The following is a 12574-nucleotide window of genomic DNA, read 5'->3' as shown; positions in this document are numbered from 1 at the left end:
CTGCCAAGATTTCTTTATTCAGACATTAGTTGAGTATGGAGCCAAACAGCATACATGCCCTGCAGAGCTCATGATCAGTGTTCTTTATAGAGGAACTTGAAACTTCCATGTTCCTGAGGAACTATTCATATGTGATTTACTTGATATTTAATATAATAAGATTCTGAGCGCATTGGTATCTGTTGTCACGTGGTTGTGGCAGAGTTTGGCAGAATTTGAGAAATGCGATTTGTGGGCCATATTTACTCTTGTTGTTCTTCATTTTTATCCACTGCTGTAGAATCAGATAGCCAGCCCAGTCAGTAACCTCTTGTGAGATACTATTTGCTTTAAGCATAGTAACAAAACATCAGTTCTTGTGTTAAAGAAATTCATATGAATGTTCAACATCAATAGGTATGGAGAAAGGAATCCAGTGTTTACTCCAGTGAAAATCATTGACTCATTTCACCAAATGAAAAGAGGAAGGACTTCTGTTTCATTAACTTCAGATAAGCAAAGTGTTGGAGGCGCTGAACCAGTCCTCTTTCTGTGAAACACTACAGCAAAAATCCAGGATTGTCATCCACGACGAGGATGTAACAGACCTGGTATAACTGTACCAAAGGAAAATTTTTGGACATGGTATACTCTTAAAGGCTGTGTTCCTGAATACACTGTTTGAGAAATACCTCTTTGATTATAGTAGGTCAAACAGCCAATTTGCTTGTGATCTCATATCTAGTTTGTGTATTTTTAGCCTGGTGGTAGCCATGCTCTGCCTGGGTTCTGACCATGAAGCATCATAAATGTTTCCAGAGGTCAGATTTTGTCACTGACAAAATCTTGGATTGACGCTGGGATTTGTTGTATCCCTTGGCTATAAATCTTATTAACCTTTCTAGAGCAGTCTCAACTGAAAGCTTGCTCCTCAAGGACCAGGTTCATGTTATCATCAGGCAGAAGTGATACCAAAAAGATACTAAGTAATAGTTTAGTCTGTGCTACTATTATTAGGACCCATGGCCTCATTTATGTGCACGCTATATGCTTCAGTAGAAGACAAAAGACAATCTTGGTGAATCATGAGATCTTTGGTGGGAATGAGCATAATAATTATGCATTTATTAATATGGGGTAACAGATGGACTAGCTGGTTTAGCAGCTGGGTTTCCAGTCATTATTCACGCAGATTGAAGTAAAGAATGATGTATCTAAAGACAGCAGTAGGAGTCGACACCTCCTGAAACTGAGCTCTAGTTGAGCAGTCCCTGCTCATCAGTGTTCTGGCAAAGACAGTGTCGCAGTTTGCATTAGGAAATTTCAGAAACCTCCTTTTAGAAATCTCATACCATGATCTGAGCATACCGTGAAGCTGTCGCGCACTTCACGGGAAACATGGAAGATCCCAAGTTCCTCTCCTGCATTGCACTCTAGTCTTTGCTGGAGTTCATACCATATATTACGTGATTCCCACAACTAGCAGGGCAGAGAAAGTGATTGTAGACAGAGTTTATTCAGTGTAGGCCATGCTGAGGATCAAGATGACTTGTTAGGGTGTTGTTAGCAAGAAGTAATGTTTTTCAATTCATCATTCCCAAAGGATCCTGCCTAAACAAAAGCATGCTTCCTCGGATGTAGGAGTGGATAGCAAAGATTCTGGAAAGTCTCCAGCGGAGAAAGAAGGTTTGAATTCCAGGAGACCCGTGCTTGTTATTTAACTGCAGTCACAGGGCTTCATTAATGCTAACTCACACTTTTTTTTGGTCATTCCACTGAAATTACAATCTGAACAAATTAAGTAACAGCGGTTTATAAAATGCAGTGTTTTTAATGCTCTGCGAAAGGCCTGATTTGTATTCTTTAGTGTCTTGGGGTAATTTGAAATCCACATTATGGTGATTTTAGCACGTTAGGCTGCTAGGTTTGCTTTGTCATCCTTTTAAAAAGTCATTTTACAACTTTGTTCTGTTCTGACAGATATTTCTATTCTTTGTAGCTGTAATCAGACTTTTGTTGTGAAATCTCCAAGATGCCCATGCCGAGTGAATTGAAAGTACTTCCAGACACGGAATTTTCTCTCCTAGTCAAAGCTTTCGGCCATTAAGGAACACTGTCAAAAATGCTTAACTGAATTAGGAGCCAAGCACTACGGAAAGCCGGTGGGATTTAGGCAGCTTTAGTCCATTTATTTGTCCCACCCAGAGGACACTGGGTGGCCAGGACCTTTTGCTGACCAGCTGACTCACTTGTCTGCAATGTGCGCACGGTGGTTTGCGGCTTGTGCTCCCTAATTGCTTCGAGCACAAGTCTCCAAGGGGTGTTCCTGCTTCAGATTTGCATGGTTTGTTTCTTAGCCTAAGTCCTCTCCTTCCCAGTAATGTTACTGAGTATTCCCAGCTCAAATACTTAAAACAGAAAAATAGATTTTTCTATGATTCTCTCAGTCTTTCAGGCCTCTGCATGCTGTGAAACGCGATGTTCATAGTTCCAGGTCTTGAATTCTCTCCTTGATCGAGTGACTGCATTATTCCTTACTGTTGTTAAGGCGTGTAGTCGTGCCCAGGACGTGGCATCAGCTTAGCTCTGTTCTCTGTTATGTAGAGGACTCCCAGGGTGACCACAGGCTTGTCATTCTAGCAATAAAATTGAACAGGTAATGTTTATTAGGGACTTCCCGTTGACTTTTATTGGAACGAGAAGTTTGCACTTCATTTTTTTCCTCTGTAAGGTGCGGTAATAGTATTTGCCTCAGAGGTTACATATGGGCAAACGTTTGAGAAATGTGGAGATAGGTAACGGGAAGAGGCTTACAGTCTTTGATAGAAGCTGCGTGCGTTTTTTCAGGGTAAAGTTTGTTCTTTCTCCTGCAAAAGCAAAGAAAGCTGGACAGATTAACAGGTGGCAGCTGCTGATAACATCCTGGCAGAGTCCTGTGGTAACGTTTGTTTTTTAAGGCTATTGGAAGATGTCTGCACTACCATGAAATAGTGCATCTCATATACTTCTGCGAGACAGTCTGCAAAGAGCATTGTTTTCATTTCTGAGAAAAAGGTGAATTTAACAATATATGTTTTTATAAAGAAACATTTTTTCATTCTAATATTGGTAAACCATCCATGTAAATTATTTATTCTCATGGTTCAATTTGGAATCCACTGATGATGCTTGAGATTTATAATCTCTGAGCTGATTTCTGTCATTTCATTTTTGAAACACCCACTATACTCTGTATTTAATTCTGAGTACCTTTCCTCATCGATTTAAAACCCAACACAAAACAGAGTGCTTTTTATGTTCTTACAAGGAGGAACTAACGCATGCAAGCTAAGAGAAAAACTCCAAAATGCCCAAGCAGTTCTTTGATTTTACAGGGCTGTATTCACAGGATCAGATTTTGTGGTAAAACAAAAATCCCTTATGTGCGTTGCAGGTATGCCTACCTTGATAGATGTCCGCGTGCTCTGTGCCCTGTTTAATGAAGTCGTCAGATGACTCTCTTTCCCCATCCTGATTTCTGCCTTGAAACATCAGGCACGCTGCTCTTCAGAAGGATTGCACGGTGCTGCAAGTTACGAGGGCCCATCTCAGATCCGTGACAGCAAAATGGCTAGGGTTTGAGCTGATACAGCACTGCAAAGAAAGCTGTGCAGTGTGCTGCGAGCATCTTACAGGCTTTTGTTGTCAGAATATTTAAAATGTGTACATCTTTGAACAGCAAGAGCAAGATATCACAGAAATCACTTCATTATTATTTAACAGAAGCCCTTTCTGTTCATATCCAGCCCTGTATGTCTGCTGAAGTCTCTGTCTCCTTCTGTAGCAGAGCATTTTAACCTCCAGAACGGAGTATTTTGCAGTCTGTAGAGCTTGTTACAACATGTAAACCTTAACAACAAAGATAAATAGTCTGTCGTTAATAAAATGAGCTATGTAGTTAGAGGTAGGGCCTCAAGGCAAACCTTAATTTCTTCAAACTGATAGTTTTCTACAGAGCTTTAATGTTTTTTTAAGGAAATGGAACCTGTGCATTTCTGCAGGTAACTATAGCTCAGATTCCCTGAGCTTTATTTCTGTCAGCAGTACTGGCTTAATATGAAATTGTAGATGAGTAGTTTCAGCTTTGTGCCCTTATTTCATCTGCCTGTAAAAGGGAATTATAATCTCCTGTTTTAGAAATATCCCTTAGATTGTAAACTGTTTAAGGCTGAGGCTGATTGCTCTGTGTGCTGTGCTTCAGCCCTGCAGAGCAGTCATTCTGGGTGGGGAGCTGAGGTTCCACCTGGCTGAAAGTTTTAAAAAAAATTAAGTTAAACATTGATATTTGTTTATTCAGTTTTGTTTTGTTAGTCCTTCTGAGATTTTTTTGGATGACAAATGTAAATATTCCAAGGTCTTTAACAATATTACAGATGTATGCTGTTACCATAACTGCATCTGAAACGTGCGCCTAGGTTGCCAAGGGGGCTGCTACGGAACTAGCCAGTAACTTTTCCACTCTGTTCTTTGCGGTTTCTTTTTAGGGCTGTGAAACATCCGTAGGCCAGTCCTTAGTTCCAGTTGTTTGTGCTGTAACCCATCCCGGAATGCTATAACATTTTATGTTGTGTGCTGATTGACTACCACCAGATACAGCAAAAATCAACATGTAAGGTGCAATTCATTCTTTTATTTTCAGGTTGTGCCCAAGAACAGCTGCCCAGATTCTCCCAGGATCCACTGACGCAAGCACAGACAGGATGCAGGTGATCACGTTATTTTAGCTCGGAATTACTGTGGTGTTTCTTGTACTAATCCAGGGCATGCAGTTCAGCATTTCTGTCACAGCCCTTGGCAGTGACCAGAAACCTTTGTTCTTTACACAGCAGGAGACAGAAAGGAGAGCTCATGTCGAATTACAGAAGTATATTGATTTCTTTATTTCATGCGTGTCTGAAAAGTGATTAAGTTATGATTTACTGGCATTTCGCAATAAGAAAAGAAAATATAAGTGCTGCCATTCAAAGTCATTTTATCTTGTGCTAGATACTTTAAGAGCTTTTGGCAATAATTGTTTCTGAATCTTATGCAGTTGTTTTTTTTCTAACATTCAGCCTTTATTTGTAGCACATTTTGCTGATTAATTTAAAAGTGGGAAAGTTAGGAAAATCCTAATTTATAAGCAAGTGGATGTTATAGCTATTCAATAACCACTCAGTTACTGGTGCTTTTTCTTTGCTTGCTCGTTTGTCTTCTGTAGCTTGTGTTAACCATTTCCAAATATATTCTCACATATACTTTTCCATGGGTTGCAAGACTACAGGATCTTGCATAACATTATTCCTTTTGCTTTAGCAGGAATTTAACAAGCAAACCACTGATTTTCATTTATGTGTTAATAATAAATAAAGACTCAGTCAAACAATTACAAAATAGTTACAGCTTTCCGGACTTCATTTGGATGTAGTATTTTGTGCATTTTAAACTTAGATTTTTTTCTTTTTTTTTCCACATTTCTGTCCAAAAAAAGCTGAGTATCACAGAGATGAATTTACATAGCTTATCTTTATTACATAGAAGGAGTTGTCTGGTTTCCTTTACTATTATTCATTTGCATTGCATTCAGCTCTTTGGGGAATACAACTTTGTACCCTTGGGAGCATATTTTTTCTAAAATCAATCAGTTGTGTTGGTTAATTTATCTCACATTGGAATTGTCTTTGTTAATTTAGAGGGCAAAACAAGCTGCATATCTTTATGCAGAAGGAGGGAGAGAAAAGTGAGAAGCATCAAGGACTGCTGCCTTAGAGCTGCTGTTGCCATAGAGCTACTAACGAGAAAAAAACTGCAGCATGGATTTCTTCTGCTGCTGAAGGTAAGATGAGGGCACAGCAAAGGCTGTAGGAGGGAGGGGGAAGGGAGGCAGAGGGAGGGAGAAGAGGAAGAAAGTCTGCGTCCTTGCTGTCTAAAAAAGGAAATTCAGTTTCAGTGTACATGAGCAGAACTGCTGGTGCAGAAGAACAAAGCTATCTCAGTTGTTTAGGGTAGCAAGAGTGATGAGCAAGCAAGCGCATTCCCTTGCTTTTGAGAGGAAATGCTGCAAAGAAAGGAGAGACAAGAGTGATTAACAGTTAGAAAATACTGCTGCTTCAAGATACCTGCTTTTTGACACTGCTTTGGCATTAATATTGTTCCCCTGGGTAAAGACAGCTGTAAAAAAAAAATAAAAATCAGGTAGATAAGGAAGAAGAAAAACTAGTGCTGAAAAATTTCAGCATACATTTAGGAATTCTGTCTGTATTAAAACGTGTCAGTTGTTACATTCAGATGTGCAGCACTGTGAAGCCTTTCAAAGTGCAAGTGCAATTATATTCTCTAAGAAGAGATTCTTATGATAAATTGATATTTTATCAATCTTTAGTTCTGAATGCAGAACTGATATCAGACCTGCTTTCTGTGGAATCTTTTGAACAGGGTGAGATTTGTAGGCCAAGACTCTCCATGCTTTCTGCAGAATTCTCTACTAAACACTCATCCCAAAAGCTGCTGCCGCTGTTTCTACATCTGTTTAGCCTGTCACATCGTGCAGCTTTTTGCTCTCATTCCCATGTTCATTCTCTCAGTCTCTTTTTGAGATAAATTAACCCGTGTGCCCTGCCCAGCAAACCCAGCACACCTGCCATGTTTGCGTAGCAGGACCTCAGAGGGATACTGAAGGCAGTGATAACACTGAGTGTCTTAGTTACGCTGATAATAGTGTGTTGATATTGCTCAGCCAACTGATTGCTGTATTATTGAGTATGCTTGGATAGAACAGCCTTTCCTTTGCATTTTTTTATTTTGTACTTATTGCCATTTATCAAATGTTTGACCATTTCTCCTGGAATTTTGTTTGAAGGTTGAGTCAGAGTGAATTTCTCCAATAGCAGCCTTTTGGCTTGATCAAGATTCATCAGTTCAGGTTGTAAATAAATAAAAGTACAATTGGGATTCTGAATTTTGTTAGCAGTACAGTCTCTCACTGTGAAATTGTTATTCCTTGAGATTATAGCATTTATACATGCCATTTCTCAGCTGTGAATGACGCTGGGATAGCTATATTGATCGTGAATACATCAGTTGCCATTTCAAAGGTATGTCATGAGGAATTGGATGTGTAAGTGTGTTTTTTAGGAGTCAGACTCATTTTGTGAGTCACACTCATTTTGTCAGTGTCGTAAACTGCAGACAGCTTATCTGCGGTCTTTGGAACCATTCTTTTTACCTCCTGTAGTCCCCACTGCAGTCAGTGGTTGATGACATCATGTTCAGTTTTGCATGGGTCCCTTGAGCCAGCACATAAAAGTCAAGGCTTAATCCATGATCGTGATAATCCAGGTGACAAGGGTGTAGTCATCTTCTGCTCCAAACAGTTGCTAATATCTTGCTGGAGTGAATAATTTTGTATGTGTCTGAGTTCCACAGAGCATTAGGCTCTGCATTTCACGAAAGTTCACTCACCCTGTGTACCAAATCAGTTTGGGTTCTTCAGAGATCTGAGATGATGCTTCAGTCAAGTATGACCCCGTATAATAAAACCCTGTGTGTTGGGTAACTATTCAAGAAGGAATGGATGATCCTTATGCAGATAAAATTTAGTTGTTGTAGATAAATATTTAGTGGAAAGTTATTGTTGCAGTCTTAGATGAACTTAATGTAGGTCTGCGTTGGCAAAAACAGGTAGCCAGAATCAGTCATGTTGCTAATTGACAGGTTATTCTCATATGTTGCAGGTTATTATCTCTTGCTTATAGTTTGTGTACTTATTGCCACCATCAAGTGGAACCAAAGTGCATATTTACACTGAAAAAGAGAAGAGCTACAGTAGCGCTACTACACACATGTTGTGGCTGATCAGCTGTGTCCAGTGTGCAGAACGAAGTGCAGATGCACTACAACTGTCTTGTTAAAGCTACTCTTGTGCTAGACTGTGTAAACTACAACTAACCGATCTATCAGCTTTAGAGGAAGTTCCAAAGTCTTCTTGGTTGTCTTTTGGTAGAAAAGGGCCTTTATCTAAAGGTAACCTAAACAAAGGGTTGTTTGTAAGTCTATTAATCTGTCTGCACATTTGTACGGAACTCTGAGGAAAAAGGAGATCTTGTACTTTGTGCTTGTTTTTCTGCTTCTTCAATTTGGTTTATTTTGTGGGAATGGTCAAGAGAAGAAGGAAGTATGACAAAACGTTGCCCAGAACACTCTAATCTCTGTATTTGAGCCAGGAAAAAAAAAGCAATTAAGCCACTAGTGCCGCTGTGATTAGTGCCAGGACCTGCACCAGTTCCCAAAACACTTCTAAATGCATGAGCTATTTTTGAGGGTTAATGCTGCCCGTAATCACCTTTTTCTGTCTTGCAACTGTACTACTCAGTGTCCAGCTCTCTTTCAAGTAATAGTTTTTCTACACCAAAGGCACTAGCTGAGTGCTCCAAGGCTTGATTTTTAGACATGCTGAGCACTCACAAAGCTATTTAAAGTTAATGGGAGCACTGGTTTCTCAGCACAATTTAAAATTAGGCCTATGTGCTTAAATAAGATTTTTCAGTTTAGGTGAATTCAGACTGATTATTTAAACAGTCTTATGACAGCTAGACACCTTCTGGAACTGATTTTTCTTTTTCTTTATGAGGCATTTTGTCAATACTGGATTGATTCCTGGGAAGTTTTGTTATGTTGCATTATATCCCTTGATTATCGTTATTATTATTTTTGGTAATCATTACTACCATCTTAGTTAACACACAGCTAGTAGAACAGCTGGCACATAGGTAATGAAGTGAATTCAGCTATAGTAGATTTACTTTTCTGTGATGCTTTATGGGATTAATCTTTCTTCCTATTAAATTGAATGGAAAGGAATTCACTTTGGCTGAAATGCTTAAGGGTTAGAGAGAAATAATGTTCCTTTATCATTTAAATTTATTTACATGTGTCTGGTGGATTTTTCAAGGTACTGAACAGTAATGTTTTGGGCATGTAGGTAAAAATATTTCTTTAAATGTGCTATGGATCCCATGTTTTGTTGATGACCATGACATTTCAGTAGTACTCTGTTCTTATCTACCCCAACTGTTTTTTTCCTGTAGTAATCTAAGTTTAATTAAAAAAATGCCCTCCCTGGGTAAAAGGTATACCCTCACTCATTCCCTGCCTGAATCAGTTTTGTTTGTTCACTCCCTTGTTTTGTTGTTCACACAACTATTCTTTCATTTCAAGTAAAGTGGTGTACTAGGTCTCCTGTAATGAGTGCTTGCAGTGGAAGATGGAGGGGTCATGCACTGTATTTGTACAGTGACTTCTCACAAAAGATGTTTTGGGTTCAGGCGTATCAGTTTCACAGCAAATGTACTTTTGCATGAATCTGGATTCTGTCGAGAATTCTTTGTGACTCACTTTGAACTGAAACAGCAAGGTTGGTAGTTCACGGTGTGAAACCAGCAGTTTAATGCCTGGTCTTGAAATCACAGCTCAGCAATGTGCGATCTGGTATTCGTGGCAGAAGGGATCACAAGATCAGATTTCTGTGATCTGTTATTACGTACTGAGAGGAGTTACTCCTTTAGAGCTTACGTTTGAGTTTTCACTGAGCAGCAGATTGAAACCAGTTCAGTAGCAGCAGTAATTTTAGTATTCATTGTAGCAAGATGCCTTACCCAATTAGGAAAACTTCCACTCTTTCCTCCTTAAAGCAGCCTTCCTCTTACTTTGGAATGCAGTAGAAACATTGCTATTAATTACATTTTACCAAAACAACTTTGCTTAAAGCATAATTAAAGCTGTGGAAGCTGAATTATACAAATCTGTTTTTTGTAAACACAGCAGAATCAAGAATTGTGTGTGAGTAGCTGGTTGTGGAACTGAAAATATCTATCTCCATATATATATATATATATATGTATATTTTAAGAATACTTGAGGAATCTGAGCTTCAGATTTGGTATGGCTCTGTCTATACATCAGTGACCATGCCGTGTTGCCATTTCTAATTTTCTAGCCATTTAGACCCATTTTATCCTCAGAGCTGTAATTTCTGAACTGGGAGCAATTATCTTGCTGGCTGGGAGACTTAAGAAAAAGAGGAAAGAAGTGGGTTCTTACATCTCATCAAATCCCAGTATTCACTGTTAGTTCCCCCCATTTTCTATTGTTAGGTGCCTGCACATCTCTCTCCCCCGGCTCGTTACACGATGGGAACATAGCATTAGAGGATGACTGGAATTGCAGAGTGTGATTAAAAGGTCACATCTGAATTGCAGCGGAAACCCAGCAGGCCATTCAAAGTAAAGCTGGGATTTTTTCATGTCGGTTAAAATACGTATTTTTGTCTCATTGCCACAGATGGAATGAACGAGAGAAGAGAGACAGTAGCAAAATGGCCATCAGGTGGCTCTGGTTCTCAGCAGTATCACGACCAGGCTTAATTCAGACATGTTTTCACACCCTAGACTCCCATGTCCAATTGTTTATATCAGGCACACTGCGTTTTTTCTGATGCAGGACTAGCTATTATTTTTTTTATGTTCACGAAATTACACTTACAGCATTATTTATACACCTTGCACATAATAAGTGAGTGGCGAGCTTTTTATGCGCATTTGATGGAGCTTAACGTTTAATCCTGGTCGCACAGACGTGGTGTGTGATTTGCAGTGTTACTAACACAGACGAGACGCTGAATGTTGAGCCTTTCCTGGCAAGCACAAAACCCTAATTTGGAGATCGCATTTGGGGATCAGGGATTTTACTGCAGCAGAAAATCTGCCATCTGCTGGCCGAGGAGAAAAGTACTTGTTAAGCGTTGGGGTGCACTGGACGAAGAGAGCTCCAGTGACAGCAACAGTGGAAGAAACTGGTGGTTTTGCAGAGCTTTTCAGCAGCAGGTCTGAAACAAGCTGGGTCAGTAACTTTCTGACAGCGTATTTTTCCACCAGAAAGTACTGTTCTGTTACAATTAAAACCTTCTGTGGGAGCACGTCAGTGAGAAATTGGAGTGTTCCATCCTCAAACTGTCAGCACATACTGTTTCAAAATGTTTAGACTTGTGCACTGATTTCTAGTCCAGAGTGATTTTTTTTTTTCAAGTAATGATTTTTGAACATTATAAAAACAAGAAGTCAGAATTGAAATTGACTTATTTGCATTAAACATTAATGAAACCTTTCATTATCACTATGCTAAATTCAAGGCAGTGAAGAGTCCAGGTTTATATTATCCTGCTCTGGCCACTCAATCTCTGCTTCACGACTTCTGGCCATGTATCCATGCCTCTGTAGGGAGAATATGCCAAGGCTCTGACTGTCTTCTCATTCTTAAAGATAAACTGTTCAGAACTTATATTCTTTTTAATAGTATAGCATATGCAAAGAATTCTCAGTTATAGCCAGAATTATCCTAGTCAATATTCAGGAAAAAAAAAAAAAAGAATAAAATGACATAACTTTCAAGACTTTCCTTTGTATAACTCTATAAATTTAGTACTTGTCATGTGCCAAAAAGACAAGATAGACTTTGCATTTTATCCTGCAAGGAAAGGAATGAATGAAAAAATTACAGGAGCTGATTAGCAATAGATCTTGGAGTTCATAAGTGTTTCTGATCATATATCACCTGTCATGACAGATAATTATCTAATAGATACCTATATGGTGGCCAATTAAACTGAATTAAACAAAAGTTTAGATCTAACCAGACTGAATTTATATTCAGAATGACATTTTTTAATTATGGGTATCATGACTTCTTAAATACCATTTTTATGGGACTTTTAATACAATTAATTAGAAAGAAGAAAAAAAAACGTGTATGCAAAATCGTACAGATTCTTCCTCAATGACTCTTCCTATCAGATAGGCAGAGTTCTTCTGATCACAGTGTGCATACCTACCACGTGAGCTAGGGAAATAACACCAGTTTGTTTACATCTGGAGGAACCAGGCCCAGGAGAGGGGAAGTGTGTTTACAATGTCAGGGAACGTTTGGTTTCAGAAAGTATGAGTTCAGTTCTGTGATTTGTAGGGGTCTGACCTGTCATGATTAGAAATACCTCCTGCAGAAGACTTTTTGCCTTTTTTTTTTTTCCCTTTTGCTCTTATCTCCTGTTTCCAGTTACCATTTGTAGCACCTGACCTTTTCGATAACTTTTTATGTGACTGCATAGTGGTTCTAACTGGTAAACTGATCTAGCATTAAATCATTTATTTGTCTATTTATTGTGGGGTGTTTTTTCAGCCGAGTGAGTTATTGGATCCATACACTGTGAAAATGCATTTTAATTTGCTGGAAATATTTGGTTTTTAGTTTATGTATTCCACCAAAATCTCAGACTTTGATAGGTATTCAGAGACTGGGCTGAATTTTCTATTCTAAATAAAGCACACTCTTATAGTGGAAGAAGGTAGACAAATTTTAGATAACTTAAGTGTTTGCGGTTCTGTCATCTGATCTGTAATGTTTGTGCACCTCTGCCACCTGAAAATCTCACTCAGCAGGCCTCTGCTGTGCAGTTAACATACTATGCACAGAGAATAACAGAACGGCTTTATTGAGGATTCTCTCAGCTTTCCCCATTACCTTATTC

At 38.9% G+C, this 12574-nt stretch overlaps 1 long non-coding RNA gene across 4 annotated transcripts in view; it reads left to right on the top strand.

Moving 5' to 3' along the window:
* LOC136791479 (uncharacterized) overlaps positions 1-12574 on the top strand; it is a 121008-nt gene that overhangs the window by 1588 nt on the left and 106846 nt on the right. For all 4 annotated transcript variants that reach the window (XR_010833704.1, XR_010833702.1, XR_010833701.1 and 1 more), the window contains exons 2-3: positions 4658-4724; positions 5691-5833. This is a non-coding gene — a long non-coding RNA (uncharacterized lncRNA). The remainder of the gene's footprint in view (positions 1-4657; positions 4725-5690; positions 5834-12574) is intronic.

The sequence above is a fragment of the Anser cygnoides genome, chromosome 9 (genome assembly GCF_040182565.1).
Source record: "Anser cygnoides isolate HZ-2024a breed goose chromosome 9, Taihu_goose_T2T_genome, whole genome shotgun sequence".
Lineage (NCBI taxonomy): Eukaryota > Metazoa > Chordata > Aves > Anseriformes > Anatidae > Anser > Anser cygnoides.
This window is presented reverse-complemented; position numbering and strand designations above follow the sequence as displayed.